Below are 15,170 nucleotides of genomic sequence, written 5' to 3' on the forward strand. Positions count from 1 at the left end.
TGACCAGGGATCTTGGCTGCATCTTGTATCCCTCTTTCTCTCCCTATGTTTCCTATCTTTTAACTATCACGGCAAAAATGCCTTTTAGTCGTTTTAAATTATGCCTAAAATGTTGTATATATGCACAGGAATGCTAACTGTCAATTTTGGGTGAGCCATGCTTCAGTTAAAAGTATGGTGCACAGATAAATAGAGAGCAATAAATATAAAAAAAATATATATATTAAAATAACATAAATTGAGCTGTCCCCGAAACGGCAAACAATACACCAGTATCCATGTGGGGAGCATGTGTGGCAGGAGTTTGTGGAGGACCACAGAGCCGTCATCGGCCAACTACACCACAATCTGACAAAGAAATTACATATCCAGTGGATACTTTAAATCGAAATCATTTAGTCTTTTCGATGCAAAAATCTAAATCATCACACACTTGAGTGAATCCTTCTGAGAGGATGAATTATCCCGGTGATACTGCCTCTCTGTACGAGTCAGCGCTGAACACTGCCTGGGCAATGTTCAGCAATGACATCTGCTAGACTTTTTGTTTCTCTCCCACCAGCACTGCCGCACGCCAATTGAGAACAGACAGATGCCAAGACCACTGTGGCAGCTCTGTCTTGCTCCCTCTCTCACTATTTTTTGTTCTTCTTTCTCCCAGCCCAGTGTACCAATTCTCTCTGATATGGGAAACATGCTGTCACATCTGGGCCTTCCAGAGAGAAAGAGACGTGAAGGGAGAGATAATACGAGACAAGGATGGGTGAAAGGATCATCAGGGCGCACAGAGAGGAACTCTCACACTGCCGCTCTCGTGCGCACACACACATGCGATATGTCACAGGCCCGAACATCAATGTGGGTGCCGTGAGGATGATGCCCCTTCAGGGTGACAGTGTGATAAGAAGGGCGCATTATACTGTAGCACCAGTGCAGCATGGTGCGCGTTACTTGCCGCACCCCTACCTCGTCTCTTCCGTTCGCTCCCCTTCTCATTAACCTCGGCTCTGATTGCCCCCAGGACTCCCTTGTGCTAATTAGAGGGGGGAAATATGTCTACGATGTATGCACTATTGTACAAACACACACACGCACACACTTTTGCACAGCTGACAGAGAGGCTTCTGTAACTGGAGGTGTGAGAAAGGCTCGTCTGCGATTGTGTTTCATCTACATTGTGAATGTGTTGGCAACTGCAGGGTTAACCCCAGCAGGTGACAGTTAGCAGCACTGTTGAATCCTTTTACACAGACTGTCTTCATCTCCGCAGCGCTCGCCTCTTGATTTAGCCGTGTTAAATCAAGAAGTGAGCATTTTGTCTCAACATGACACAATTAGGGCTGAACAGGATATGAAACTGTGAATTGATCCTTTCAGTTTTTCCCCCCTTGTCACTCACTTATTATAAAGGGTATCACTATAATATCACAAACAATTCGATAACAAATCCTAATGAGAAATTCAAATAGGATTAGACAGAAAAAGAACAATTAATGTAATTTCTTCGTATTTTAATGAGGATTGACCTCGTGTGGGGAGATGCTTAGGATGCAGATTTACTGATGGCCCATTTCTCACACACACATGCACAGACAGACACACACACTGTTCCCAGATCCATGGCGAATTAAAGCCTATTGACAGAGAAGCTGTGCGACCTCTTCCAGCGCAGACATTTCTAACAGCACTCTGACATCTCCATTCAGGAGGCTTTTGTGTTCCGCGGAGCAATTTGTGAATAAAGAAAGGGCCCGTTTTCTTTTTTTTTTGTTTTACATGCTGTTAGGGACAAGAGCGAGCAGACACAAACATGTTCTGGGAGTTGTACAGCAAATAGCCATTTGTACCTGGACTGGACCTGGGGAGAAAGACAGAGAGGGACGAATGGGGAGGGGAGTATAGATAGAGGGAGGCAGGGGGGGAGATGGAGAGCGAAAGAAAGAGTATTTAAGAGCACTTTAGTGCCAGCATAGATGTAGTCACTTCTCCCAGTGGACAAAACCAGGTCCCTCCACACCATGGCATGATTTTTCACTTTAGCAAGCACCACTCAGTCTTCCTCCTTCGGTCCCTCTCTCCTTTCTCCTCTTCTCTCAGTCACTGCGTGCTTCAATGATTCCATCATTCCCTTTCATTCACTCTGACTACAAGGGGCACAAGTGCACACACTCACAAACACGCACCGAAGGCACACACGCACACACACAATTTGACCCATTTGCCCCCCTGCCATGGGTAGTAAATAATTCCATTGTGAGGGCCATTAGCAAGTATCTCAAGGGTTAAGAGGGGAAATACACAGGCAGTCAGATGGGCGATTAGACAATAAGAAGATGAAATGTCTACTATTGTTTTGTTGCTTATTGTTTCACAGAGCTCACATTAGACCTGTGGCTAATTCATATGCTTAATGTCCTTTTATTTGCCCTTTTTTTTTTTTTTTTTTTTTCCTCAAGAGGCCACATACTGTAGAGATGAAGACATTTACAGGCACAGACGTACACACACATTATTTGTATTGCTACCTCTCGCTCACATGTGGCAGCAGGTTAGTCTGCCAAAATCTAATGATCAACAGACCCGGTTCCCATCACTGTTTAGGATTCAACATCCCTTCAGACTAAAGGAAATGTAAGATGCAATTATGCAAAGTATAGAGAGGGCAGAGCCAAAACTCTTCGCCTGTCCTCATGCATTCCAACTGAAAAACCAAACTGTTTGGGTTAATGTACTGGCCTGTGTGTGTGTGTGTGTGTGTGTGTGTGTGTGTGTGTGTGTATGAGTATGGCCTAAAGCAATGCAGCTTGCCCTTTTCGTTGAGGACTGCACCTTACATGGCTACATTACAGTCTTGCCAGTGACATAGCCTTTGAAGAATTAGTGTCACCAAGCCAGAAACCTCACTAAGCAGAATGACTATGAACAATGCAATTCATCTTAATTGTGTCTAGACGTGTGTCAGCGCATGACTTGTACATGTGGTGTGTGTGTTTGTGTGTGTGCGTCTGTATCGCAGCACAGCCTGCAGTCCAGTCGGTACGCATGAACCTGTGGACACACTAACTGGTCCTCTGAGCCTTTAGTTCAGCCACTGTCAGAGGGATCCTTGTATTTTTCCACAGGCATGTCAGAGGATTACACAGTCCCTCTGCTGTTTCACTGACCTCCCCCCGCCGTACACACACACACACACACACACACACACGTACATCAAAGCAGCTCAGCGTTGTGCCCAGCACTGAGCTAGGGGCACACTGGCCTACTCACTCAGCAGGCTGTTGGCACACACTCCACATCTGCCTGCAGGGATTGCCAATGGCAAGCATGGCCTGTGTGTGTGTGTGTGTGTGTGTGTGTGTGTGTGAGAGAGTGTGCTCGTTTATAAGAAAAAAAACAACATATGTTCTTTGTTGGCTGTATGTCTGTCTGAAAAAGTGTTTACAACTACTTGCGTGTCACATTTTAAAGTTGCACAGGTAACATTTTTTTTAAAGCGTCAGTGTCTATTTTTTATACCTCACAAATCCATTTAATTTGAAATATCCAAGATTTCCACTTCGTTTTAGTCAGCCTAAAGTCTAGCACTTGGGAAAAAAACATAAATTTTAATCAGACAGTATGTCAGCTAGATTCCAATACCAGGTTCCAGTAATTTTACTAAACGAAAAACAGAACTACACGAAACACGGCTACTCTCATCCATTTAATTTATATGTATTTCATAAACAGGAAAATTAAGTTCCTTGCAGAAAGCAACGCAGGCAGGATAATAAATGGGACAAGACATTTCCCAGCATTCCCAGTTATTATCTATCAATCAAACGTGTTTTCAATACTTGCTGGCCCAGGCATAGGAGGAAAAAACTGAATGCTTACATGTGGTTTTAAATCAGAAAAACAGGTACATGTAAATGGGCACTGGGTAACAATGTATAAGAGTTATAATGCAACATGAATTATTAAAGCGCCCAGGCACACTGGCTGAGGGGAAGATATGGTGCGTGTGAATTATCCCTGATCAATATATAGAGTTTAGTGGTAACAAGGTTCCTAATTACGCCCCCGTTTGACCACACGCTCACCTCTTCTCCCACCTTTTTGTTTTCTTCTCTTTCCAAGCTCTGCTCACTTCCCACTCGTCCTCTGTCAGGCGCTTTGGCCTACACACAGGGCAACTATACAAGTACAATACAAATCAATGGGTTAACACACTAACACACAGACAAACAGCAGACAAGGTATAGGTTTCAAGACCTCTAACCCAAACACCTCTGCCCCTCCAGGGTGATCAATACTCAGAAAAATAGCATTAACAACCCGTCGCACTTTTTCCATCTCTTTCCTTCTTCGCTAATCATTCTTTCTATGTTATCTCTCTCAGCCCCTCCTCTTTTCTTCAGCAGCAGAGAATGAAGTTTATTTCCCAGAGCTCCTTAGAAATCCCAGAAGCCTGCATGCCCCCATCTCACCTCCAAGCCACAGCCAGACACCCTGTTAGAGGCTATTACTATTGCTAGCTTCCCCCTCCATCCCAACAAGACTCAGACAGAACCTGGACATTAGCTAATCCATACTTATTGCATCTGGGTTTCTCTCACAGCCTTGTAATTCATATGGAGAGACATATTAGCGCGACATATTAGGCTGGCAACAGCTCTACGAGGTGAGATGCTACACTGACACTAAATTGACTTAGCTGGAGCCTCGCGGGACGTCGTAGGGCACTGCTGCTGGCTGACGACTAGAGCCCAGTCTGCCTGTATTGAGTTTCTGTGATGGCTGTTTAGCTTGTACTGCTACACGGGGCAGAGAGGGGGAATGGAAGGTGCTCCGGCTCATCGCGTTTACTGACAGCAACCCTGCAGACCACAAGGCTATAGGGATCAATAGCATTGCACTGCACAGCACTGCCAGAGCAGGCCAGACCCAAACACAGCAAGATTGCATTACACATGGGCTTAAATCGGGACAAGCCTGCAGTGTTATTAGCACGCACACATTCAATTTGCACTCAAATTAAGGACGGCATTTAATTTCCAAATGCATTATCACATACCGTACATTCATGCAAACATAAACACGCCATCCGTCCCAACATCTGACAGACACACATGCACAGACACAGGTTATGTTTTTGTCTGGTGATCCTGGACCAGAGCCTCCAGGTGGCCCTACATCCCTCCTCTGAACAAACAGAGCAGCAGTTCGCTCCACTTCCCCCGTGTCACCGGGGCCAAGCCCAGACATTGTGCGGCCCACCGGCCTGCTGACACGGCCACCCAGCCTGCCAGGGATTTGCCGCTGGGTCACGGAGTTGACATTTATTAAAGGAAGTTGCATGGAGAGTTACAGGGAGTTGACAGTCCTCTCGTCACGTCGCACTCCAGAATTCAGAAACCTGTGCACAGCACACACCCCTTCTATGTTTCCAACAATAAAAGAAACAATGAAGCTGTTAAGCACTGTATGGCCCTCCCAGGGCCCACTACAATGAGGATGACAGCTTTCATTCCCCTGCCTAGTGAAACTGGGTTTGGAGTTCCTTGCTGGGAATTCCAACTTATTACGCATTAGAAGAGGGGATAAAATACAGATGTTTGATAACAGACAAATCTAAAAAAAAAAAAAAAAAAAAAAAAAAAAAAATACAAAAACAAAAGCCTATATGTTAAAATTACTAAGTGGGCAGTATATAAATGATTATGAATGAATATTTGCGGGCCGCAAGGGGGAATGCGGAGTTTAGTGGACCGTGAGGAACAATGAAAATCTAAAAAGGAGAAGTCGAGTGAAATGGATTGAGTGTGTTGAGGACCAGATGTGCCGTGGATGGATCAAACATCTGCTGGCTCTGCAAGGCCTCAACGGTCTTGAATGACCCCCATCATCCAACCTTTCTCAGCATGCGCCCTGGTAAACTTTTTGTTCCTCCCTGTCTGCCCCCTCATATAGATCAAGAGTTTTTTTTAACTATGTTTTAAAATTTCAAAATAAAAGGTATTCATGTTAGTTGTTACATGGCCCATGCTTGCAAACATGAACAGGGCTACAAGAAAAAGGATTCAAATTGTAGGGTGCAGTTGTTTTTTTTTTGTCTGTTATTGTTCTCGATTTTGTGTGTTTTGATGGTCTAGAGCTTTTCTTGGTGTATAAGTTACAGTACAAAGAGGCAGCACCAGATGGTAATGGTGTTTATTTTTGCAGTAAGTAATCACCATTCTGGAACTTATGACAGTAGACAGGCCCAGGGACCTGGAACCATGCCCCGAGAGACCTGAGCACCACTTCCTGTTGTACCCGCATGATCACACACATGCGCTATCACACACACACACACACACGCATGCACACATAAACATGAACATCCCCCGGGCTGCTGGCGATGTGAGCCCCTGGGCCACAGGGATAGATGTGTTCTGGCACATAGGTTGGGGTAGTGTGAATTACACTGCAGCCACACTGGCACCCTCCGCCTCCAAGATGAATGAGCCAACTTACATGCCAGGCAACAATTCCAGCGAGGCGGTTTAAAAACAGGGATACTAACACAGTTGGTAATTTGGGACCATTTCACCCACTCAGTGCATTATTTTACTTAACACACACTACTGCACACAAGCCCAACCTTAGGTGTCACTTACCATATTGTTATTAGGTTGTTCACCCTCATAAAGTCTTTAATTACAACTACAGCTTGTAATGATACTTTTGACCAGAATTGCAGCCTTTAATATAAGGCAAAAATACTGATTTTTTTGCATTAAACTGCAGTTAATGTATTTATTTTGACACAATTTTGGAAATTAGAAAACTAATTTAGTAGCTCTGGGGTGCCCCACAGCTCACCAAAAGCGTGTGCACAGTGACGCAGGTTCGACTGCACGTCATCTTTTTCTTCCTCCCTCCTTTCCTGTCCTCCAACTGTGCTATCAAGGCAAAAACAGGCAAAAAATATTAAAGAATAAAGGAAATGTCAGCAGTTATTTGATATTTTCTTTTGAGTGTGTACATGCCAATACACAAAACTCACCATGAATTTGTTTTCAAAGACAAATTTCCAAAAAGACATGCTGCCAGCTTTTTTTATATATATTGTTCCATGAAATATGAAAAGCAGTCATATTTGCTTCTGCAGCTAAAAGTAATGTCAAACAGAAAAAAGGAAGTGACAGCATGTACAAGAACAATAAAGGCTGATTTAAAACCCAAGATGTTGCATGATGGGCTGCTGAGCCAAGAACAGCATCAGGACACATTGTAAAAAAAAAAATTGGAGCACTTGTCCGGCAGTCACCGACATCCTCCTTTAACATCTGAGAAAACATTATGAATGATTTACAATTACAGAGTCCAGAGCAACACATTGTTGCCAATTGGCCAAACAGTCTGATTCCTAGTTAACATGACAGACACAGACTCCTTTGGGGCATCCAGACCCCCTAGCGGCCCTTCCTCAGTGTGCGAGTCAGGCTGGCAGTGAAATACTGTCAGAGAAAGGAGTGGGGTGGAGGGAAGGTACCAGAGAGAGAGGCTCGAGTTAATGGTCTTGCATCTTCCTGGCAGCATGTCAATAATGGCTCTGATCACATTAAGTAAAGAGTCCATTAGCTTATTCTCTTTCCTCCTGCATGCTCCATAGCAAAAGCACAGGAGAAATCTGAAAAGCTCCCCTAATGCAGTGTGTCTGTGTGTTACAGACACCTCTATCTGTTCCCAGGCAGACCAAAGCAAAATGACTTGGGAGGTACAATACATTATCCATTCACATCTATTTCCTTTTACACAGTGACGTGAAAGTGATGTGTGGATTATTTTGACTGTATCAAGATAAATGGCATGTTCCAGGTACTGCATTATAGAGGAAGATTCAGGAACAGTGTAAGAAATGGTTGCAACTGGAGCTGACAACATTTAAGACTTTATAAACAGTATAGTCAGAAACAATGTGTCATATGTTGGATTTATGAGCCTGAGCCCTCATATAAAGTTTTCATTAGCAATAAAGTTATGCTTTTATCAGGTTCTAAGTTGAACATTTTTTTTTAGCGCCGTCACTTATCAAAGTCTGCGTTTCTCTCCTCATTACTAGCCTGGGGATATAATTTGATAAGGGGCGGGTATTACACAAAAGAGGAACAGAAATGACTGATATATAAGACACAGTACAAACATGTACGTTTGTGGCCAAAGAGCAAATTGTGAGCATATGTTAATGCACCTTCTCTGCAGCAGCCTCCTGCCAAAATAGTAATCAAGACAAAGGAGATGTGATATAAGAGAGAAAGAAAAGCAGGTTGTCAGCCCCCCCCCAACCACACACACACACACACACACACACACATCTCCACCAACACACACACACTGGACAGACAGACCATTTGTCAGCCGCCTCACTGCTCTCCATTGGCCCTGGAGGGGGCACAGCGGCCCCCACATCTGTCTCCCAGGCCCACGACAGACCTGGCTGCTGCAGCCAGATCCAGCATATCACACGAATCATCCTCAATTAATGTGAACCATCAGGCGTTCCCTCGCTGCTTCTATCACTCCACCCCTCTTCTCTGAGGCATCCCCTCTAGCTCAGTGCTAGGTCCGCTGAGTTTTACACATTGACCGCGGCTACGGTTCCTTAGCACAGTTGGGTGAGGCCAGCCAACGTTATTGTGTATGCTTTGTGAAAAGAGACAGGGAATCAATACATCAGTCCAGACCCAGACGTTGCTCACATGTAAGCGCTGCGAGGCGGTTCTTCAGAGGTTCTGAACTCAGAGAACAGCCAACTTTGCTCTGCAGCGAACCGGGGCTTGAAATGGCTTCCATGTGCCGCCCCATCTGCACCTCTGCTGGGCTGTGGCCAAAGGACTGTCCTTTCCACTTTTTAAAGATGCCGGGGGACAGCTTTAAAACAAAAAAAGGGTGGTGATGGTGGTGCTGGAGGTCAGGGGGGTTGGATGAATCAGAGGTTAGAGGACCTTTTCTAAAATGACGGGTTTGTTTTCAAAAACAGATAATGAAAAAAGACAAGTCAGTGGGAAAAGAAACGGAAACTGTTTACTAAAGGCCACCTGGAACCAAGGATGTGCCAGATTGTGACTCACCCGTCTGTGGTAGAGTCCTCTATAATAACCCCCACCAGACCCCCCTCCCTCCCTATCCTTGCAGCCTGCGACTGCGCTATAAATCTCACTCTAGTCGATTAGTGTGCCCTTAGCAACAACTAACACACAGTCATGAAATTTTAACCAAAGCCATGAGTTAAATCAGGTTGAGAGGGAAAGGCAGGGTATCTCGCGGCCTGTTGGTTGATCAGTGTGTCTGGCCCGGTGAAATAAGCCCTGTGGCCTCTTCACGTTTACTCACACTAGAGTCCAGGAAGCTCTCCTTTCTGGCAGTGATGGACATACTATTAACCAAGGCAATGTCCTTTTGCATGGCTGTTAATTAAATTATAAAATGAGAATCACACTTTAATAGAACTGTTCAAAGATTTAATCAGGATTTGGTGCTGGTGCTGTGGGTCCTATCTGGACTTCACTGAATCGCCTGTATTTCCATGTCAGCTGTCTTTAAAAGGAGTGGACTGTTTTTTCATCAAGGCTGAAATTAGTGTTTTAGCAATTACAGATAGAAAAGATTGTATTTGGCATATTTATTAAAGCTTGTGCACAAAGGATGAACATAGGTGGTGGTAAAGTACAACACACTGTGACCTGACTTTGAGCTGTTTTATCTGATGTAGCTCATTTCCCAACAAAGTGTAACTACAAATTTTCACTTATTAAAACCAGACCACATTCAGGAAGACATCAAGGCTGTCTTCTGCTGAAGTATAAAAAGACACAAGTGTGCTATTCTTTGCACAAGACTCTCCGGAGCATGTCGAGAGAGACAGTGTGGGAAAGTTTACGAATAAAACTATTTGCTACACTGCTTTTGGTTACTTTTTTGCCATCTGATGCAATGGAAGGCAGCTGTAAAACACACAATACTGTAAGCTACCACAGATTTTTATGCATATTTCCTAAAGGTACAGTCCACTGTGTGATAGCTTCATTTGTGGATTGCCTGTCCTTGTAATAAGCAACCACAAAATGACATGATTGTGACTGATTAGTCCAAAGGGATACTGCTCAGTCTGTCTTTGACGATAGGATGAAATGTCTTTACTGGTGCCTTGTAAATTATATATCAGCGTCATCTTGTACACCAGCAGCAGACAGCCCATGTACAGTAGATTTTCATCCTGCTATAAATATATAAATCAATGTTTCTGTTGTTCAGAAAACATCAAACCTCTAAGGTAGATACACAAGGTCACATCCAAAACTAACAAAGTCTTTTGATGCGCAGAGCATAAAGGAGGAATTTACCATGATCACAGAGTGTAAATTTCAACCTCTACGATTCCTACAAATGTCCTCCACCCACATCTGGACGTAGCTACTGATTTCCCTGTGGTCCATCACAGGGGAAGAAGTAGAGCTGGTTGTTCACACATGACCCCTGACCTGCCACTGGGGAGCCAACGGGGGGAGCAGCCTGTGTCTTGGGAGCTCTTGCCCTCTGATGTGATGGCTCCAGGCAGTGGGCTTTGCGTGAACCCATCCCCCATGGCACCCCTCGCCACTAGATCCTCTGCATTATTCATACAGCCCGAGATGGGGTGGGGAGAGAAACAGAATATGGAAAAGGAAGCACTAAGGTTCAAGACCTTCTCAGATCACAAGGAACTTCTGCTTAACCTCCCTTGAAGTGGCGAACACAGGGATAGAGCAGTTTTTTTAAGGAACTGGATCTGAAAGCAGGACTGGGGATCAATGGGGATTCCCTCGAGGCTTGGTGGAGATCGCATTCACTGAAAGGTGATTGGTGAATCAATGTGGTTCCCATGGTTCACTTTGCCATTGTGAGAACTGATCCAACTACAAGTGATACTTTCTTATGATCGGCCGAGTTGACTTGTGTTAATGTGGAACCAGTGTAGCATCATCCTACACAGAATGTGCGAGTTTAAAATGTAAATATCACTGACATTATATGACTCACGCTCTATGAGGATCAGAGATCTCCCATTTGATCTACTGTACATAGGCACAGGTCAATAGGAAGTATTTATAGCTAATACAGTGTTTGCCTAGCATGGCAGCTCTCTCCACTGCTTTCCAAATACACTCAGTCATTGAGTATGATAGGTGATGATTAGTGAAAAGCATATTACATGTTAAGCTGTTAATCCCTAATGCACACCATGCAACCTAACAACGCTGCACACCCCGGCTCTTAATACAGCCCAGCCCATAACCTACTAATTGCGTAATTGCCTGATTTGTTTTAACTGACAGTGGTGCCCTGGCCCATGACAAGGCCATCATTTGCTCATCCTCATTGTCAGCAATTTGCAAGGTGGATACCCCACTACACACCCACTCCACAACATCCAGCACCACAGTATTAGAGACAGCCATGAATTAAGAATGCATCGCAGCGGCGGAGAGATGAATAAATACAGCCGTTGCTAGATTAATTCTGAGAGACATGGATGCAGGAAGATAAAATAAACTAACAGCAGCAGGCTGTCCACCAGATAAAGTGGGTACTCCATCGTCTCTCTGCTGTAATTATTGGCTAATAGTCATTAACCTGGCAAACAGAGGTTTAGCTGTATTGTTTAAAGGACTCTGGGATGCATAATGACAGACTAATATGTCATAGCACTGGGGGTGATGGGGGAGGGGTGGATTAATGAGATTTTACTGGAGGGAGTGTACAAGAAGAGGTGGGGCACGCCTGGAAAATATAGGGGAAAGAGGGCCACATTAAGCTAATTGGAAGATGAGTGCCTACTTGTAAAAGTGCTTCTAATGGCATATTTGTTTCTCTCACAGCATCACAAGGCTAATGCAGGGGAGTGGAGTTGTGAGACTTACTGTAGTGAGGACTACAGGGTGTTTGTCTGCAAATGTGTGTCAACGCATACTTTATATACTCATTCTAATACACGCATATTGCTCTCTCATCTTTGATTGTTTATTCATTTTTATGGGGGTTACCTGCATTAACCATTTTTGGAATTTAACATTGCGACTAAAGTGATATCTTTCAAAATATAGTTGTTATAAATGAGGTGCTGCAGTGGCTTTTAAAGTAATACTTCACCTACAAAATTACCATTTGTGTATCTATTAGTCATGCCGTGTTACTTTGAATTGTGAAGAAAACTTTTTTCACATGCTTCCATGGAAAACAGCAAACGTTGATTTGTTGATTGACTAGGGACAAAAAGAAAACAGGTGCTCGCACACTGTCCTTTAACTTGCAAAGTACTTAATTAACAGCAACGTTTCGGTCCTCAGACCTTTGTCAATCAGGATTGGGGACCACATTTAAAAACATCAAAACTATATTAAAACTTTTGATTACAAACTTTTACACAACTTGTGCAGTATAATCCAAGTCTCATCTGTCTAATTGGGTATTTAGTACTTTCCAAGCACATGCATTTTCACTAAAACAAAAAATGGTATTTGTGTCTTGCTTTGAGGCAAGCATAACAGCATAGGTATGTTTAATTTTCAGTTCAGTTTTAAATAGTAGTGGTGTACCGAACATGGGAAGTACTGAGCATATGGCTGGATAAATGTGAGTTAGATTAGACTGCACAAGTTGTGTGAGAGTTTATAAACAGATGTTTTGATATAGTTTTGTTGTTGTTAAATGCGGTCCCCAATCAATAAATCAGTAAATTAATATGTTTGCCATTTTATGTGGAGACATGCAAAGAAAAACAAAGTTTTCTTCACATATGAAAGGTAACTCGGCATGACTAATTGATATACAAATGGTCATTTGGTGGGTGAGGTATTCCTTTAAGAACCAGCCATGTATTGAAAGGCTTCTTGGCATAAAAACACAGTAGTTTCCACACAGACTGAACCTTAATCAAGTCTGTCCCCTCACATCCTCTTCTAGAGCATTTTTGAATTTGTGTTGACTCTGTGCTCCAAGGCCGACCCCTGCCCAAACGCTTGTTGACCAGCCTCCAAAACTCAATTGACCAGTGAACGAGTAGTGCTTGGATAGCCTCCTCTCAGACAGGGTCCAGTGCAGAGCAGAACTGCTGACCTGTTCTGACAGCTGGCTGGTCCTTCCTAACACTAATGGGTTGCAGTTTGGCCTGTGTCACTGTGTTTTGGCATTTTGTTTGACTTCATGAGTGGGGAAGTGGAGGCACAGGGTAGGACTAGTAGAGGATGAAATAAATGTCTGAACCCTGTTTGATTCAGTCAGTGATTGAGACCAGGCTGGATAACTGCATCTGGGTTTGGAGTGACCTTGGTAAAGCGATTCTGTTGATGTGTATAAGCTTGCAAAGCTTTTTAGTTTTCTTTTAATGAATGTCATTAAAAGCTCACTTATAGCTTGAGACTAATCCCGAGCATTTATTAATGGAACTCCCATTAAAATTACCTCCTTTTTTGAGAGCTTGTGGTTCTTGTAATGTTATTTCAATCTCAATTAGACGAGCAAACAACAAAGTGGGGCAGTTAGGTAATTGATATTAAGATGTCTTAAATTGGCTTAAATTGAATTAAATGTGGCCTACCAATGATATCCCCCCCCCCCCCCCAAAAAAAAAAAACAAGTACTTTTCATTAAGTAATACCATTATATTATATTTAGAATTTTTCATGGTTCTAATCAGAGTTGTAATTGTAGGCCACCTTACTGTATTTGCATGTGTAACATTCACAAATTAATGTTTTTCTTTTTCTTTTTTTGGAAATATTAAAAGACTGCCCCACTTCTTAGAACTATAATTTCTTAAGAAATGTTCTGGTTGTGGAACTATTTAAAGATTCACTTTCTAATCTGCTTTCATTTTTTTGTTTCAATTAAATCAAATGGAAGTACTAATGCCCAGATGGCCATGCAGTATGAAATAATAGTGCCCAGGCTAGAATTTAAAGTCATACCTCCAGGCAAAAACTCCAGAGCGCACACAGAATGAAAGTGTAAAATGTTTTTTAATGTATATTTAACAACAAATACCCCAGTGACTATTGATGTTTCGTCTCAGAAGAATCTATTTCTCCAGTATATCTGAGGGCATGATATGAAACCACTCACACTTTTATTTTCTCTGTTTTTCTGCTCTTCTTCCTCTGTGTCTCCTCCTGTACCATCTCTCTTTCGCTCCCTCTCTTTAAACATTTATCTTCTGTTTTCTCCTTACAGGCCCTTTGTGCTTTGTGATGTTGGTTTTTACAGCTTTTTACTCACCAGAGTTGCCATTTATCTTTTATAGATGCCAGCAGCTAGGAGCACATATGAAATGTTACCATTTCACTATGACTAATTGTCATCGCTTGCGTTATTCCCTTGGTGTCACTTGCGCCTGGTCCCGCAGGAACCTGTGTGTGAAGTATTTACACTATGTCTCACTCTTGCTTTCTCCTCTGTTTCTATCTTGTTCACACAAACACCCATATTAAACCATCTTATAGCAGTAGCAGCAGATCTATAAGAGGATAATTTTGTTAAGAGTCATCTCTTCATGTTTGAAAATATTCACATTTGCACAGAGTCTTAATATTTTTTAGCCATTAACAGCACATCTCCAAAAGACACCAGCCAAGAAAAGTGCTCTATTTGGAATGACGCCCATCTGAATAGCTCTGGTCTCTTGGGATGGAAACTTGCTTCTCACCATTCCCAAGTCTCCAAAAATACAGGAACTTGAAATGCTAGGGGGTTAATATAAATTATCTATTGTTTATGTTTGATATTTTATGTTTCTGCCCTTTTTCATACGTAGCCCTATTCAACTGAGAATGTATCACCAGTTGACAGTGTCCAAAATGACATGATTCTTTATTACCAAGTGTTCCACCATTAATATTTAAGGTTGTGTATCCTTGAAACTGTATTAACATACTGATATGATTAAAAATTAACGTAACACAGGTTATACATCCTGTAGGCCCCAATAACATAGGAGCATGATAAATATGCAGCCTGTCAAATGAAAGGAACACAAGCTCAATGCCACTGTCAAGGCATATGCTTAAATAAACATGAGTTTTTCTCTTTGAATGTCCAAAGCCATTCCCTGATACACAGTGTAGCAGTCCCATCCTCCCTCAAGCATTTCACTGCCTTAGAGATGGAGA

General features: G+C 42.8%; 1 protein-coding gene across 4 annotated transcripts in view; it reads left to right on the forward strand.

Annotated features, from left to right (window-relative positions):
• The window catches only part of bnc2 (basonuclin zinc finger protein 2), a 184,898-nt gene that overhangs the window by 158,311 nt on the left and 11,417 nt on the right, over positions 1-15,170 (forward strand). The window lies entirely within an intron of this gene.

The sequence above is a fragment of the Epinephelus lanceolatus genome, chromosome 3 (assembly GCF_041903045.1).
Source record: "Epinephelus lanceolatus isolate andai-2023 chromosome 3, ASM4190304v1, whole genome shotgun sequence".
Lineage (NCBI taxonomy): Eukaryota > Metazoa > Chordata > Actinopteri > Perciformes > Serranidae > Epinephelus > Epinephelus lanceolatus.